This window comes from Amblyomma mixtum, chromosome 2, assembly GCF_055824585.1.
Source record: "Amblyomma mixtum isolate Tamu chromosome 2, ASM5582458v1, whole genome shotgun sequence".
In the NCBI taxonomy this organism is placed as follows: domain Eukaryota; kingdom Metazoa; phylum Arthropoda; class Arachnida; order Ixodida; family Ixodidae; genus Amblyomma; species Amblyomma mixtum.
Genome location: NC_143013.1, coordinates 75,293,043 through 75,305,205, shown reverse-complemented (window position 1 = coordinate 75,305,205; position 12,163 = coordinate 75,293,043).

Here is a 12,163-nt window from a genome sequence, read left to right as displayed (position 1 = left end):
ACGCTCAACCTGCATCATTGTTTCTTCTTTTTTTTAAGTGCTATCATCACAGGGTGATAATGTCAGAGGTATTTCATTGTTATGAAAATCAAGTTATTCACTGCCTGCTCGAATATGACATTGGTATTGGGCTGTTTTGTACTTCCTGCTCTCACTGTCTCATAACTTTTGTCCTTTTTTCTCTGGTTATTGTCACTCTTTGTCGAAATTTCTCTCTGTTTGTCACTTCCTGTCACAGGAAGATAGCGCTATTCGTTATGCCTTGCGTTCTGCTTGCGCAGAACTGTGAAGTACAGTTGGAGCATGCACATCAAAACCTGAGCTGTAAACTCAGCTAATTATAAGCACACATTTCTAACAGGCGCTGCACAATTGGTTCTCATATACGAGTAACACAATCTGGCGGGCTAGTTGGTGGGAATCCATACGATTTCAGCAGCGCGAACACGTTTAGGAAAAGACAGAAGGCGGACAGGACAGAGCGCTGAACTATCAACTTTATTTCAAGAATGCCCAAGGCACCGCTCTTAAATGCACACGCCATAGAAACGCCCACCTGGGGGATTTATCTAAGCACAACACAATCAGAGCGCGAATGAGTATGTTATCACTTTTTCCCGGGTTATCAAGGATACAACGAGCATGAGTGCTAACAAATAAAAGACTAAAAGCAAGTGAAAGACATGTAAAAAGCATGGAACAGCAGGGCTGAGGGTGCATGAAGGTCTGAATAAAACACACACAAAAAAAACTAAAAACAGAGGAATTACATTGCTAAAACACGATGGGATAACAAAGCTGAGGAAGCGGAGATTGTTAGGTGAAATGGCGAACACAACTGCTAAAAAGGTTAACTAAGGATGAACGCCAACAACTAACACGGTGGGGGCGCTGTGAGCGCGCGGAGCGAGTGGACGTACAGCGCATCGTCTCCGCCAACTTTTGGCTGGAGCCACGGTTCCTCGGCCGGAACCCCGTCAACGCAGCCGCGTCTGTCTTCGCGAAGTCGACAGCTACCTGTGGACACCACTCACACACAGGTGGGGCAACATTTACGCATTTTAGGGCCGATCCTCACTTGCGTTTCGTGGCGACGGCGCTAGGCCTAACGCCTACGCCGACGCTCGGCCGTGAGTGAGTCGCCCACCCGTGTCAAGATGGCTGCCCAAAAAGTACAACGCGGCTACGACCCGGACGCCATGGCCTGGTCCGAGGTTCCCTCAGCTCCAACGCCTGAGAGTCCGGATTCTGCGCCCATCGAGAACCCGAGGCTCTTCAAACTAGTGGAACGCCGCTCCCGCAAGCGGGACGCCGCCTCGAAGAAAGCGGACGCCACGTCGGCAGGCCGCTCAACACGAGACAACGCTGCTGCGCGCGCTGCAGCGCTTCACGGAGGGGCCCAGTCTAAGACGGGACCCTCTTCGAAACCAAAGCCACTGCCGCGTCTTCATCCAGAAGACATCGTGATCATCCTGAAGCCCCGGGTGACCGTCGCTCTGAGGGATGTCTACCACCATGGCGAGCTGGGAGCAGCGTTCGCGGCCTACCTGGGCGCCAAGGCCGCAGCATCCCTCAGCCTGCTCCCCACATGGGAGCAAACCCTCATCGTCGCAGGCACCAGAGAGCCGCACGTCGCGGACAAGCTTCTGCGGGATTTTCAACTAACATCACCGAAGGGCCAGCTCTCTATGTACGGCCAGTTGAAACTCACTGAAGACGTGTGCCGCGGCGTCATCACCGTGGCCAAGCACGAGACCAGTGAGTCCCTCCAAAACAAGATCCAGTGGCGTGCTGGAGAGCTTGCCGATATCCGCAAGCTTGGCAAATCCGACGTCGCGTCGCTCACCTTCGTGGGGAAAGTGGTGCCGCGATATGTGCACTATAACTCTGAGGTGACCCTTGTGCGTGCGTACAAGAGAACCATTCCGGCCTGCGTGCGGTGCGGCACTGTGGGCCACCGAGCAGACACCTGCCCCTGCCCGGATGAAAAGTGCGGCCTGTGTGGCCAAACGGCGCCGACCGTCGACGGAGTCAAGGCGCCGCATGAATGTACTCTGTCCTGGGCAGTCTGTGGGCAAGCCCACGCTACCAACTCCCGCGACTGCACGATAAAATTCCGGCAGCTCAAGGTGTATGGCCCCAAGGCTAAACGCCCAGAGGTGCCAAAAAACCAGAGACCTGGCAAGCAGCCAAGTCATTCAAAACCAGGTGCCGGTGGCGGAACGCCGCGTGGTGCTCACGGCACCGACCACAAGACATCGTCACCTTCTTCACCGTCGGTGAAGCCAGCGCCCGGGAAGAAGACGGCGCCTCCACCGCCCAGCGGCAGAGACACTGGCCACTTCCCGGCCCTCAAGACAATTGGCGCTGCCGACGCCCGGGCATCAGCGCCTCAACACGACAAACAGGTGAGCAGCTGGGCTGAGATCGCCTCCTCTTCCTCCCATCCCTCACCCTCCCCCGTAACCGTCTCCGCACTCGATGCGGAGTACAAAAAACAGATAGACGTGCTCCGGGCACAGAATGAGCTTTTGCTCAACAAAATTCAAAATTTAGAGTCAAAATTGGCGTCTGCCGCACCGAGCCCGCAGAACTCGGACGCAATGGAGAGCGACGCGGAGATCTCGCCTGCCCTCGTGACAGCCATCTCTGCGATGGAGGAGCGCTTAACCTCTAAATTGCGATATATGATCGAGACCGCCATGGACCAGATCTTGACAAAGGTCAAATCTGCCGTCCCCGCGGTGGTCTCAAAACGGACAACCCCCGCCTCCTCCGTCGGACGGGACCCATTAGGGACGTATCCCGCCCTTCAAAATTCAACCGTCTGATTATTGATTCGGACAATGAGGACAGCTGCCCCGCTCCTTCCGTCATCACCCCCTTGATGGCGCAAGTAGCTGGCTCTGAGGCAGCCAATCCCTCCTCCTCCCCCCCAAGAATTTTAAATCATGGCGAGACACCTTAATCAAAGGAGTTCCGCCATATCCAATTCGGCCATGTCAACTTCAATAACACAGTGGAACTGTAGAGGCTTTAAGGACCGCACTAAGCGGGCCAATTTCCGCCTCTACCTTGAAACTTTCGAGTCCTTACCAGCCGTGGTTGCCCTCCAAGAGCCAGGCCTGGGCGCCACAATTTCAAATTACACGACGTTCCAACAGGATCCCGCGTCTTGTCTTCTCGTTCACAAAACTACACAGCCAACCTAGTGGATCTCGACCTCCAACTAGAGTACTCTTATGTAATGGTGACCCTCCTACCAGTCCGCCGCAGGGACCCACCGTTGCATATACTCAACGTGTACTGCTCTCCCAAACTAAAGCGAGTGACTTTTGCGGACCTCTTTAGCCGCGCGCTAAGAGTAGCGGGCCGCGATCCCCTGCTGATTGTGGGCGACTTTAACGCTCCCAGTCAGCAGTGGGGGTATCGCAAGGAGGAGTCGCGCGGGCGTAAGCTGGCGGAGCTTGCGTCCACGTTGGGCCTCACCCTCCACACGGACCCTGTCCACCCAACCCGGCTAGGAAATTCCGTGACACGGGATACGTGTCCGGACTTAACCTTCACTCGCAACATACGACACGCAGACTGGCTCAACACCGAGGAGACCCTCGGTAGCGACCACTGCATCATTAACACTACACTACGCACACGCCCCCTCAAGCGTCCCAGAACACAAGCCCATATCCCAGATTGGACGAAATTCAGGCAAAATTTTAACTCACTTGATAATACACCCATTTCCGCGCAAGGCTACACAGCATGGTCCCAACAGCTGCTGGCACACCTTTCCTCGCATAAAACACACATCCAGCTCTCAGAGGCGGTCACGGACGTGGATAACCACCTTCTACACCTCTGGGAAGCCCGTCGCAGCCTCGTCCGCCTTTGGCAACGCCAGAAACACAATAGAAAGCTTAAAGCTCGAATTGCCGAGCTTACCCAGAAAGCGGCAGAGTACGCGGCCCAACTCGCCGACTCCAACTGGGTAGATAGATGCAACACGGCCGCGCTACAAATGTCCAGCCGAAACACGTGGCGTCTCTTTCGAGCCCTAATCGACCCAACACAAACACGAACCGAAACACAAAAACATTTGCACCGATCCCTGCACGCTTTTTCTGGCAACACGACTCAACTGGCACAGAAACTTCGGGACCAGTATCTGTGTACAGCCCAAGACCCCCGTGGATCTGCGTACTCTTATGCAGGCAGAGAGAACACGGAGCTGGATCAACCTTTCAAGCTCCATGATCTGCGGGCGGCTCTCGCCAAAATGAAACGGGGCACTGCGCCAGGACGGGATAAGGTCACCGTCAAGCTTTTGACGAACCTGCCCGACTTGGCATACCAGTCCCTCCTGGAATACGTCAATGCGATTTGGCGCGGGGACACCCCCCTGCCAATCGAATGGAAAACGGCTTTGGTCACTTTTATTCCTAAAGCTGGCAAACCAATTGACACAGATAACCTCCGCCCCATCTCTCTCACCTCATGTGTGGGCAAACTAATGGAGACGATGGTGCGGGATCGGTTATCTACATATCTTGAAAACAAACAAGTCTTTGCGAGCACCATGTTCGGATTCCGCCCACACAGGTCCGCACAGGATGTCCTCCTGCAACTCAATCGGGAAGTCCTTGACCCCCTCGAATGCCCCCATAATGATCGGGTAGTACTCGCCTTGGATCTTAAAGGGGCATTTGACAATGTAACACATGAGATCATACTCACTAACCTAAGTCACGCCGACTGTGGCCTCAATACATTCCAATACATAAGCCAATTTTTAATAGATCGTCAATCCTACATTCGAATTCAAGATAGAGACCATGGTCCTTACCTACTCGGCACGCGGGGAACCCCTCAAGGCGCGGTACTTTCCCCGCTGGTCTTCAATCTGGCCATGATGCACCTGCCGGCCCAGCTGAGTGGTGTCGCCGGCGTGCAGCACGCCCTGTACGCCGATGACATCACTCTGTGGGCCACGCAGGGCAGCACAGGAGACATTGAAACCAGCCTGCAAACAGCGGCGACGATAGTAGACCGCTACGCCCGCCGCTGCGGTCTTCAATGTTCCCCTCAAAAATCGGAATTTGTGCACCTCCGCCCCTCACAGAAGTGCACAACTAAAATATCTCTCTCTCTTGAGAGTGGTCCCATACGCGAAAGGGATGAGATACGGGTACTCGGACTCTACATCCACAAACACAGGCGGCCAGACACTACATTGGCCAAACTCCGTAAGGTGGGGGACCAGGTGGGCCGCATGGTCCGCCGGGTTTCCAACAAACGCGGAGGGTTACGAAGTAAGGATGCCTTGCGGCTGGCAAACGCCTTTGTAACCAGTCGAATTCTCTATTCGACTCCTTATCTCCACCTACGGAAACAAGAGGAGGACGCCCTTGAGGTCATCCTTCGCAAAATTGTTAAACGTGCCCTTGACCTCCCCATCACTACTTCAAACAGCCGGCTTATGGCTCTTGGGGTGGTGAATACTTTCCGGGAACTCCGGGAGGCGCACCTTACAAACCAGTACACGCGCTTGTCGCTAACGGAGTCGGGTCGCCGCCTTCTTGCTCGACTCCATATCCAACACACCCCTCCAATGGAAGACAGGTTTCGCATCCCGGAACTGTGGAGACGTGCCCTCCACGTGCGGCCTCTTCCAGCAAACATGTCACATGAAGACCATAATGGTCGGCGCCTGGCACGAGCGGAAGCGCTAGCCCGATATTATGGCAACAAAACAGGTGTATACTACGTGGACGCCTCCGGCCCTCACCACGGGGGATGGTACACGGCCGCGGTAGTTCACAACAGCAACACAGTTAACGGCCTAACTTTCAGAGCCCGCAGTGCAACACAAGCAGAAGAGGTCGCGATTGCTCTCGCGGCCTCACATTCCAATTCAAAATACATAATCACCGACTCGCGAGGGGCCTGTCGGAACGTCGAACAAGGCTGCACTCCCTTCCTAGCCTATCGAATATACCAAAATTGCATACGGGATACGGACCCCGCACACCGTTACCTCATATGGGCCCCTGCTCATCAGGGGTTGGCAGGAAACGAGGCAGCAGACGCAGCCGCCCGCGCGCTCTCTCACCGGGCTGTTTTCTCCTCCCCGTCCGATCAGGAACCCGATTTTAATCCGGTGTATACATTCAAAGATATTACAACATATTATCAAAATTGTCATCGCCTTTACCCTAGCCCATGTAAAGGCCTTAAGAAGGCGGATGAGCGGCTCCTTCTCCGCCTTCTCACCAATACATTGCTGTGCCCGGCAGTGCTAAAACATTTTGACCCCTCCTTTAGCGGCAGCTGCCCACACTGTAGTGCAGTGTCTTCTGACACTTATCACATGGTGTGGGCCTGCCCCTCCAACCCCGCTATTCCCCCCATCTCCAACCCAACCCGGGAGGACTCGGAGGCGACCCTGCTCGGCTGCCACGACTTACAGGCCCAACAAGCCTTAGTCGGGCGCGCCCGGGCGGCGGCAACCGCCACTGGGGTCCCATACTAGGGACTTCCACCTAGTGTTTGTAAGGATCGGTCCCTTACGGGCTGATCCAAACATACCTCCTGCTCATTCGTAATAAATGTTTTCACCACTACCAATAACTAACACGGCTAAAACGTCAGAAACCATGTAAAGGATGCTACTAAAACCGGGTAAAATCAAATAAAACCAGAGAGAAAGGCGACTTCTTTTTCGGACAGAGAGATTGAAGGTTTGTCACCACGGCAGAAGCGCTAGACGCGGACTAGTTACGAACGGGTGTTGCCTGCAAATGGCTCACACAATTTGGCCCACGACTTGCTGCCTGCATCGGACACCTTCCACTGCGTTTCTAGCAAACTGAGGCCGGTCACAGGTGTTCAATACTTTTGGGTGTAAGCTTTCTTCCGCGCACTGTGCTCACACACCGCCTTCAGCAGTAAATCGACATTGCTATGCGATTCTGGTCATTGTTGCCATAACACGCCTACTCCACACGAAAACACGTTAGCCATTCAGCAACAGCTCCACCACGTCATGACATTCAAATCGCTAAAGGCTCTTGTGTTATTGCTAATCACTACGCATTAACGTGCAACCTCACTGTACCGGAGGTGCTGACGGAATCTTAAGGATCTTGCTTTGTTGATTCCCAATGTAAAAAACGGGTAATTTAGCGTCAAAATGGAAAAGATGTAATGTTAGCGCATGCGCTTTGAATCAAGTCGCCGTCAAGTCCTATATTCCTGTTCTGGAGTACCGGGTACAGGGCCACGGCAAGTGCCTTTCTGCCTTAATATGCAGCCTTGCTGTGTTGGCATCCGCACTTGCGGTGACGTCGACTGTTAGCACCAAGTATTGTCTCACTCATTCTCTAATCCACCAAGAACCTTAACCTTCCCGCAATGAAGATTTAAAAAATCTACTATATTTTCTTCCTCCAGGTAAATTTCACAACCATACCGTCCGTTCACTAATGCCTATCGGCAGCTCAGTCTTCACAGCTGAAGAACACAAGTTACTTTTCTGTCCAACATTGAAAACCACTTGGTTAAGTTTCGATTTTGTAAAACAGCACCAGCTTAGTAACATCATGCTAATGTGATGGCGGCAGAAAGAAAAAAAAAACTATCTTTCAGCTGCCTTGCTATCTTCCATGGAAAAACTAGAAAAATACGGGGTACAACGACGAATGGCCAAGTTTTTAGCAATCTCGGTGTGACTCTGCTCCCCGCTGAATGGCGTCACCGTCCAGCAGTCGCGTCATACGTCATTCTTCAGAGAACTGCCATCCTCGGGGCAGCGAATATATATATGCGCCGGCTCGTATACGACACTGCGCCAGCACTTGGGCCGCGGCTCTGAAACACAGAGACACTAATCCGCGCCAAGTCTCGACAAACATGGCTGACCTAACACGTGTTCACTCAGTAGATTAGCCGTGCCGCTGGGGTTTCAGGGTCGCCAGAGAGAGGACGTGCTACCCTCTCCGAAGTGCGCTGACAAGACGGTGAAATAAGTTTTTGTTTCAGCTTTTGCTATATACTATAAATAATGCTGAAGGCTGTGGGCAGATGAGAAGAAAGTATCCATATAAACCACCCGACAAGGAAGTGTCGGCGAGAGGAATATTTGTTTACGCAGATCGTCTTACGTTATAGCTGTTTCTGCATCGACCTTAAGAACCACCGCATTTTCTTTATTATTGGGAAGAAATAAATTACTCCATCGGCCTCGTTCTCTGCGCCTCAGTAAATACATATCTAATTTTGACATCATGAGACGCCTGTCCTTCTCCCGCAGTCAGCTATTTTTTTTTAAGTTTCGTGCAGGATAATCGTGTAAGGTTCAATCACTACTAAAATTACTTGCATCTACCGGCTATCCTTAGTTGGCAGCCGTGGAAAATTTCTCTTTGGCGACGACATGCGATGCAGCAGCAGAACTGTAGTGGTCATCCACGGCGCACTACCATGAGATGCTGAGAGCGCCTTTTTCTTTAATTTCTTAATTTAATTTCTTTGATTTAATTTCTTTTTGCTTGCACTGACTGCATAGTCCTAGTGCAAATATTTATTCTTTATTTCCACAACTTTGTTTTTAATGAATAATTCTGTTTTTACAGGGAACGCAAGCTCCAAAACAAACTGGTGTGCACTACGCGTGAAACTGCAACCAAGTCAATCTTTTTGTTGGTGAAGCAGCACTACGGTAGGTGTGAGCGATTTCGCGGAGCCCCGGAGAGTCCCAACTGCGCATGCGCGAGAGCGAGTGTGAGACAGTTACTGCGTAATTTTCTTTCCTCAAATACAATTTTCATTTTCTTCATTACGGACCCCCTTTTTCTTCCTTCTTTCACTCCCACCTTCTCCCTTCCTCTACAAACGTATGACGGGTGTCCACCGAGATATGTCAGACAGTTACTGATTAGTTTCCCTTCCTCAAATAATTTCATTTTCTCCCTTACGATCCCCCCTTCTCTTTCTTCTTTGACTCCCACTTCCTCCCTTCATGTACGGTGCTGTTTAGATTTCCACCGAGATGACAGAGAATTACTGCGCCATTTGTTTGGCTCAAAAAGCGTTGTGTTCAAAGGGCAAGGCATCGCGCCGTACGGGTGGTGGCCTTCGGTAGACTCCCTGGCAGCGCTACAACACGCTGTCGCGTTCCACGCCTAAAGACGAAGCTTAAGCGTGATTAATTAGCAATTAGTATTTAGTCAATACTATGTAATTAGCCCTTAATTATTAATATGTGATTACTTAGTAATTAGTAGTTCATTATCTGTGACGTCATCCAGTGATGACGTCACCAGTGCCACAGAGGCAGTGAAAGTGGTACAGAAAATGTCTGCCTCTCCCGTAACCGACAGTAGAGCAAGCATGAAATGCTTACGGGCATCACACATTGGTTGTAGATGGTACTAGTCAAAATCATGAAATGGGTCTATTGTTCAACACACCACACCAATAGTGACGTCACCACTGGATTACGTCACACATAATTGATGACGAAGAAATGACAAATGACTAATTAGTGACTAATTACTGATTAATGACTAAATACTAATTAACTGCTAATTATTGCCGCTTAAGCTTCGCCTTTAGGAGTGGAACGCGACAGCGTGTTGCAGCGCTGCCAGGCAGTCCACGGAACGCCATCACCCGCTCGGCGCGATGCCTTGCTCTTTGAACGCGCCGCTTTTTGAGGAAAGGAAATTACGCAGTAAATCTCGGTCATCTCGGTGGACATCCGAACCGCACAGTAAAGGAGGGGAGGAACGCCACCACCCGTTCCGCGCGATGCCCGGCCCTTTGAACGCAACGCTTTTTGAGGAACGGAAATGGAGCAGTAATTCTCTGTCATCTCGGTGGACACCCGGTGGTGGTGGTGAAAATATTTTAATGAAATGGTTTAGGAGGTTGTAGCCGTGGTTGGAGCTCTCAGTCCGGAACCCCATTGGCGTAGGCTGCTGTCCGGGCTCTTTCGATGAGTTGCTTTTGACTCTTTCCGTCCGAGCTGGACAGAGCTGCCTCCCACCCCTCCTGCGTTGGCTGGTTATTAACAGTGATCGCCTGATTTCGTTGGCAGGCCCATACCATATGGTACAGGTCCGCCTTCTCCCCGCAGAATTTGCATTGTGAGTCAAATGACTCCGGGTCTATGGCATGCAGTCTTCGTGGGTTGTTGTAAGTGTTGGTCTGTAGCTTTCGGAGGTGTTGTTCCTCCCCTTTATCTAGTGTCTTAGCCGGCGGAGGGTAGACCCGACGGGATAATCTTAAGTGCTGAAGTATGTCATTGTAAGTTAGTAGTGGGGTAGGAGGTTCCACGGCATCCGCACTGGGTGCCCGGGGGAGAAATGCTCGGGCTGAGGCATGTGCGCTCTCGTTCCCTGGGATGCCCTGGTGACCTGGTACCCATATTAAGTGTTTGTGTGTGGGTTGGTAGCCACGGATGTAGCTATCTTGCAGGATTTTAGCTGCTAGCGGTGCGACCCTGCCCCTGAGGTAATTGCGATACGCTGTCTGTGAATCTGTGAGAATGTATATTGAGCTAGTGTGTGTTGCAGCTAGAGCAATCGCCACTTCTTCCGCAGCCAGTATGTCCTGGCTAGCCAGTACTAGTCCGTCGACTGTTGTATTTTGGTGCACTACCGCGACGGCCGTCATTCCCTGCTCGGGACCCGCAGCATCGACATAGAACACGCCCTCGCGCCCGCCGTAGTGTCTTTTCATGGCTTCGGCTCGTGCTTGTCGTCTTGACTGGTGAAAATCAGGGTGCATATTCCTGGGTAGTGGAGCTGCCTTGAGTTGTCCTCTCCATGAGGCTGGGATGTCGGTTTTGGTGTCTAGCTGTCGGGGGCAATTGATGTTTAAATCACTCAGGACTTGTCGGCCAGTTCGAGTTGTGGAGAGCCGTACCACCTGCGCCGTAAGGTGTGCCTCTATCAGCTCATCGATCGTGTTGTGCACACCCAGTCGCAAGAGCCGGTCCGTCGATGTCGCAAGAGGGAGTCCCAGGGCCTTCTTGTAGGCAGTTCTGATTATGATGTCGAGGTTTTTGATGTCACGCTTCTTAAGGCGGAGGTAGGGCGCTACGTAGACGACGCGGCTTACAACGAAAGCCTGCACCAGTCGCAGAGTATCGTCTTCTCGCATCCCCGATTTGCGCGTCGTTATCCTGGCGATCATCCTGGCGACTTGCTCGCTCACGAGCCGTAGTTTCTGGAGGGCAAGAAGGTTGTTGCCGTTGTTATTTATGTACAGACCCAGTATCTTCATGGTCTGAACTTCCTTGATGGGTGAGTTGTCTACGCGTATATTGATGGTGTCTTGATTCTTGCGTTGACGGAAGACTAGCAGTTCGGATTTTTCGGGTGAGCACGTTAGTCCACACGCCCGGGCATAATTTTGAACTGTTGTCGCCGCGGTTTGTAGTTGTTCTTCAATCATTCCCATACTTCCCGTGGTTGTCCAGATGGTTATATCATCAGCGTACAGGGCGTGGCGTATGCCCTGTACCTGATTGAGAAGAGGTGGGAGATTTAGGAGTGCAATGTTGAAGAGAAGTGGGGATAGTACTGCCCCTTGCGGAGTGCCTCTCGTGCCCATCTTCACTTGCGTTGTGTGTTTTGAGCCGGTGCTGATGTTGACGGTTCTGTCCGTAAGGAAATCGCAGATGTACGAGTAGGCTCGCTGTCCGCAGTTCATGCTGTGGAGGTTGTTGAGGATTGTGGAGTGTTTGACATTGTCAAACGCTCCCTTGAGGTCAAGTGTTAGAAGCGCTCGGTTACTGTTTGTGCGTGCGGGATCAATGACTTCACGTTTGATTTGCAGAAGCACATCATGGGTGGACAAGTGTGCCCGAAATCCAAACATCGTGTGTGGCAGTAGCTCATTGTCCTCAAGATAATTGGAGAGACGGGTGTGGACTGCCTTTTCCATGAGTTTGCCTGCACACGACGTGAGGGATATGGGGCGCAGGTTTTCAATGCTGATTTTCTTGCCGGGTTTGGGAATAAAGTGTACATTGGCTGTTTTCCATGCTTGTGGAATGGTGCCGGTACGCCAACATTCGTTTATGTAATCCGTGAGTTGCTGCAGAGCCTCCGTGCCGAGGTTGACCAGAAGTCCGACAGTAATTTTGTCTTGTCCCGGG